Source organism: Carassius gibelio, chromosome A15, assembly GCF_023724105.1.
Source record: "Carassius gibelio isolate Cgi1373 ecotype wild population from Czech Republic chromosome A15, carGib1.2-hapl.c, whole genome shotgun sequence".
NCBI classification, from domain to species: Eukaryota; Metazoa; Chordata; class Actinopteri; order Cypriniformes; family Cyprinidae; genus Carassius; species Carassius gibelio.
Window position 1 is genome coordinate 424,834 of NC_068385.1, and position 6,729 is coordinate 431,562.

The following is a 6,729-nucleotide window of genomic DNA, read 5'->3' on the forward strand; positions in this document are numbered from 1 at the left end:
GCAAATCGGTGCACACCGGTTTAAGCTTGACCTTGCTCCTTGTCTCCCAGCTTGGTTGGCCAGTTGATCTCCCAGCCTGTCCAGCTAAATAAGTGTGCAAAACCCTTCTTAAGCCAGCCTGGTGACCAGCTAAGACCAACAAGGCTGGATGACCAACTTACCTGGTTTTATCTCTCTTTCTCTCTCTCTCTCTCATAGTTTCTTCTTAAAAAAAATATTTTGATGGGTTGCTGTGAAGACCTTTACGTTTCAATTTGAATATGATATGACTAAAGTTTTTATAAAAAATTATAAATAAATAAATAAAAAAGGCTAAAATGCTCATGAAATAAAAAAAAAAGTTCTAGAGATTATGTTTATATACTCATATATTGAGGGGGAAGAGGCTGAAAACACCATGGTCAAGCGTTCTTCAGATTCTGTGTAGTAACCAAAACGTCTTGGTTACGTATGTAACCCTCGTTCCTTTAAGAAGGGAACGGAGACGTTACGAATGGGATATCGCCCGAGACCCCAATCACCTTCGAGTGGTACAAAATGAGTCAATGGTACACAAAGTACCTTGGTCTGCGGAATTTGCATCGTGAGCTCCGCCCCGCAGAGCGGGTACAGTAGGTGGACAGCCTAAATGGGCATTACCACCGTGGCAGTATCTGTAATTCAGTCGCGTGTTAAAATCATTCTCGAAACTACCACCAGGTGGCGCAAAGGGGCGGTGTAATGATAAAAACGTCCTATTCATCCGGAAGAAGGAGGCGGGAACCGGCACACAATCAAAATGAAACTTTAATGACAAAAATAAACACAAAACAGCGCACCAGCCCCTTACGGACGACTGGTGAGCACAAAATAAAAAGCAAACAAAAAATATGGCCCAGGCCTGGTCCTCTCTCGTCCTTCACTAATGTCGCTCCAGTTTTATATCCTTCCATCTCCAACGTGGGGCTCGAGACCGGCGGTGGGGCACAGGTGTCACTGATTTCCCAATCATTCCACCGGCCTCCCTCCTTGTTCCCACATCTCTCGGCCCCGCCCCATTCGCCACAGACGGATTGTGAAATGAATGTAATTGTAAACTTAGATAAAAGGAGGAAATAAAACAACAATAACATTATGATATAACATTGTAACATCTTAAAAAAATATATTAAAACATTAACAGTGAGTCCATTTCAAAATGTAGGATAGTCTTAGGCTACAGTCTATTCATAAAAAATTTAAAGAAAACCTTTACACAGAGCATCATATGAATGCCATTGTTATTAAACAGTAAAGAAATATAGGACCTATGTATGTGTGTGTGTGTGTCTATATATATATATATATATATATATATATATATATATATATTTGGACACATCTTCTCATTCAAAGAGTTTTCTTTATTTTCATGACTATGAAAATTGTAGAGTCACACTGAAGGCATCAAGGGTTATTTGACCAAGAAGGAGAGTGATGGGGTGCTGCGCCAGATGACCTGGCCTCTACAGTCACCGGACCTGAAACCAATCGAGATGGTTTAGGGGTGAGCTGGACCGCAGACAGAAGGCAAAAGGGCCAACAAGTGCTAAGCATCTCTCGGGGAACTCCTTCAAGACTGTTGGAAGACCATTTCAGGTGACTACCTCTTGAAGCTCACCAAGAGAATGCCAAGAGTGTGCAAAGCAGTAATCAAAGCAAAAGGTGGTTACTTTTAAGAACCTAGAATATTAAATTTTTTCAGTTATTTACAGTTGTTTCACACTTTTTTGTTATGTATATAATACCACGTGTTAATTCATAGTTTTGATGCCTTCAGTGTGAATCTACAAAGAATCTACAAGAATCTGAAAATAAAGAAATCTCTTTGAACGAGAAGGTGTGTCCAAACTTTTGGTCTGTACTGTATATATATATATACAGCAAATTCGGTGGCGTTAAAATTTCAGTGTAAGGCCTAATGGTGTTTCAGTGTTCAAATAAAAGTGTACATTTACTGTAATAAACACCAGCTTGTGTGACATTGTGCCCCCAAGTGGTGCAATATTTTGGTGTTGCGCTTCCAAACACCTGTCCAGTGTTAATATTACATACAGGGACTTGAAGTAATTGAGACAATGCAGTCTGCATTTGACAATCTACCCTGCTTGGAAAAATGGCGGTTCTTTGGGTGGAATCGTGCGATTGAAAACTAAACACAAAGGTAAGATTTAGAATCTTCACTTTTAACCTTTTGTTTTAAAACAACTACATACATTTAATTGATATACAGAGTTAATTTTAATACGTTCTGTTTCCGTGAGACGGAACATAAACTAGCTTTAGTGAGTCACATTAATAGACTGGCAGGCTGTACGTTATCTTGTAACATTATAGTTTTAGTGAAATCAGAAATTCCAAAACATACATGGCTTTATATTTTTTTTTGGATTAATTCAATTTGATAAAAAATTTGGACGTGAAGATTTCAGTTGTCGTGTTGGTCATTTGAAAGAAACGAGAACCGCGCTTGAAGCACATGGTCTTTTCTCTGTTCAATACAAGATACAGCCACAGGTAAGACTTACAACCCTGATTTATGTCTGGTTTAATCTATGAAATGACGGCCAATCGATTTTAGAAAGTAGTTATATCATTGTTGTCGCCGTCATTTTAAAACGTTAACGTAAATATTTCTAACGTGTTGCAAATTCTTTTGAAAAATAACGTAGAATATTCGTTTGTTTTAGTATATGTGGTAACGTTAAGTGTGTAAAAGTTATTAAAAAGTTATTATAGATGATTCAGAAGCAGCTTGCTTGAATGTTAAATTGGTTTAAAACGTTCTGCATTTTTGTAACTTATTTTGTACATTTAGTAATTGTTAGTGAAAACAGACGATTTCGTATATGGTCTTTTTAATCAAATCATTTAAATTTGTGTAGAAACTGTGGTGCGAAGATCAACGCTGTGTCTGCTATTTTACATTTAAATCATTATGTTGTTGGACATTTGAAACACCGCTAGAAGCACACAGTTTTTTTCTCAAATCAGAGCAAGATAAAGCCACAGGTAAGACTTACAATCCTGTTTAACTTTGTTTTGATAAATAAAATGATGGTTTATACTGTTTCATATTGAATATATGTAAACTCTTGATTTTTACTAATAAAAAAAAAAAATCAATTATTGCATTTAAAAAATTACCCCTAACTGTACTGAAATTGCACTGAACTGTGACTTAAAAACAGAGGTACAAAACGAACCATGAATTTTGTGTACCGTTACACCCCTAAGCATTACTCACCAGTTAATTTCTGATACAAAGACAGCGTTCTTTATTGAAAGAAGGTCCTTCCTCAGAGGAATTGGCCAGGGATGGGCTTTCGCGAGGAGTACAAGTTCGGGGAACCAGGTTCGGCGTGGCCAAAAAGGTGCAACCATGAGGACCTGCTCCTTATCCTCCCTGATCTTGCACAATGTCCGTGCAAGAAGGCTCACTGGGGGAAACGCATACTTGCGCAGGCCCAGCAGTGAGAGCTCGTCGGCTGCACAATTGAGCCTGCCTGGGATGTGAATGACACGAAGCATCCTCAGATGCTTCTGACTCCACAAGAGGAGATGGCAAGCGAGTTGTGACATGCGGCTGGAGCGTAGATCACCCTGACGGTTGATGTATGCTATGGTTGCAGTGTTGTCCGTAGGAACCAGAACGTGCTTGTCCTTCAGCAGGGCCCTGAAGCGGTGCAGAGCAAGCCCTACTGCTAACAACTCGAGGTAATTGACATGCCACTGAGGTTCCCATCCAGGAGCCTGACACAGCATGCTCATTGCACATGGCACCCCAGCCTGTGGCAGAGGCATCTGTTGACACAACAAAATGTCTGGACACCGGTTCTAGGGGCACGCCAGACCGTTGAAATGAGGGTTCCAAAGACGGGGTGAAGTTTCGGCATCAGGCTGCAGTGATGGTCACCTGGAGCGTGCCCTGTTGCCGTGCCCATCTCGGGAATCGGTTATGAAGCCAGTGCTGAAGCGGTCTCATATGGAGTAACTCGAGCGGTATGACTGCCGCCACGGACACCATATGCCCCAGGAGCCTCTGAAACAGTTTCAGTAGAACCGCTCTCTTGCCTTCGAATTGTCTCAGACAATTCAGGAGTGACTGCGCGCGCTCGTTCGTAAGCCGTGCGAACATGGCGACCAAGTCTATTTCAATACCGAGAAAAGAGATCCTTTGCACAGGGGAGAGCTTGCTCTTTTCCCAATTGACCTGAAGACACAGTTGGGCGAGGTGTCTGAGCACCAGATCCCTGTGCTCACACAACCACTCTCAAGAGTGAGCTAAGATCAGCCAGTCCTCGAGGTAGTTGAGGATACAGATACCTTGTTCCCTGAGAGGAGCCAGGACTCCCTCCACAAAGACGCGGGGAGATAGGGCCGACCAGAATAGGAGAACCTTGTACTGAAATGCCTGCCCCTCGAAAGCAAACAGAAGAAACGGTCTGTGTCGAGGAAGAAAGGAGACATGGTCCGAGTCCTTCAGGTCGATCGCTGCAAACCAATCCATCAGAAGAATGCATTCAAAAATGTGCTTGGGGGTAATATCTTGAACGGGAGTCTGTGCAAAGCTCAGGGCACGCAAGTCAAGGATTCGCCGTAACCGTGGTCTTCTTGGGTACTATGAAGTTAGGGCTGTAAAAGCTGGACTTCATGTCTGCTGGAGGGACCGGCTCTATCGCGCCCTTTGCCAGCAGGACACTCGTCTGACTCCAAGTAGCAAAGAGGGAATGAGAAGGCGAAGCGGGACAACTCATCTGCCCATCTCATATGATCTGGTGGTTAACCATGTCAAAAGCAGCGGATTAGATAAGCAGGATAAGTACTGAAAATTTGGATTCCGCTCTTGCCAGTCTTAAGGCTTCAACAACTGAGAGCAAGGCAGTCTCAGTTGAATGTCCACTTCTGAAGCCAGATTGGTTGCTGTCAAGGAGGTTGTTCTGTGTGAGAAATGCAGAGACTTGGTTGAACACAGCTCGTTCAAGTGTTTTTGCAATGAAAGCAAGAAGGGAAACTGGTCTGTAGTTCTCTAGTGGAGTTATATGAGCCTGTCTAAATGATGAGGGAAAAACACCAGTGTAGAGGGATGTGTTAATGATGTGAGTGAGTGCAGGTACAACTGCAGGACAAATGGCTTGAAGGAGATGAGATGGAATAGGATCAAGCGGACAAGTAGTAGGATGATTAGAAAGGATGAGTTTGGAGACATCTGCCTTAGAGAGTGAAGAGAAGGATGTAAATGAGTGTTTTTTTGCTGGCTTGACGGATTGTGGTGTTGAAAACTCTGCACTGATGTGTTTAATTTTATTAATGAAAAACGTGACAAAGTCGTCAGCTATTAGAGATGAAGCAGGAGGGGGAGGAGGAGGACAAGGGAGCAAGTAAAAATGTTTTAACCCCTTTACGTGCAAACATCGCCGACGGCCCCAGTTTATTATTGTTTCACTTTCACAGCACATTAAACATCACTGTCTTACTTGATCTGGACAAACTGTGCATCAATTGAAAGTTTAAAGACTTTATAAATATTTTGATAAAAAATTGTTGCAGTGACAGATATTTAGTGATTTATGTCAGGAGTTCAAAATAAAAAATCCGTATTATGCACACATTTTGAATAGAAATTCACCACTCATTCATATTCAGTCACGTCAGCAGCGGTTTATTTATGTTCACATAGACTCACTGAACAGCGTCAATAAGGATTCATAGACCAAAGATGCATATCTGCGGAGATATATGGATATATTTACTGATGTTTACTTCATATTTCTTCAGACAGAATCGTCATTTCTATTCATGTTCCACGGATTTACGCAATCTGATGATAAACAGCCTCTCCCAGCGATCTGCGTGTGTGTTTGCAGTGCTGTCAGCTCGTGCTGTGTGTCACTCAGACTCCGATTGGGCCTTCCCAATGTCAATCTTAGAGTGTCATAACCGGACACCGCCACATCGTGTCACATGCTTCCTGCACACTTCCTGGTAGTTATTTGGCCAAAACAACACTGAAACACCTCTGTACACACGAAATATCCGAATAATAAACCCGCGATTACGATAGTAAAGCTTGGTATGAGATTTTTTCTTGAGATCTGGGGCGTTTTTATAAAAAAAATCGAAAAATGTACATCAGAAATGCTAACTTGTGCAGCGATGAAAAAGGCTACAAATAACATATTTTTACAACAGTAAATGACCAAATTCCACTCCTGATCGCTAAAGGAAGTTATTATAAACACTCGATCGGGGTTTAAAGTGAGTTTTGAGTAAAAGTGTACTAATAATTTCATAAATTGTCTGATTTAGCTTGATGCTAACGTTAGCTCCAATGCTACTAATAGCAGGTGCATTTCTTCTTCATAATGCATTTTTTGTCTCAATAATTCACGTAAGGTCGTAAGAAAATGTTTTGTTGTATTTTTATAGTAAGAATTTTGATAAATAAGGGCTAAATACAAACAGAGACTGAAGTGAGATCGCTGCTTTGTGTCTTTGTAAAGCCTGAAAAACCACAAAAAAGGCTAATAAAGGTGGAATAAAAACAAAAGAATAATGATAAAAGAATAATGTGGATAATGTGTCATACCTGGCGGAGGTGTGAAAGACTCATTTGGTGAGAACAATAGAACAATTAATCGTGAAGTTATTTATAATATTATTATTATTATTATTATTATTAATAATAATAATAATAATAATAATAATAAT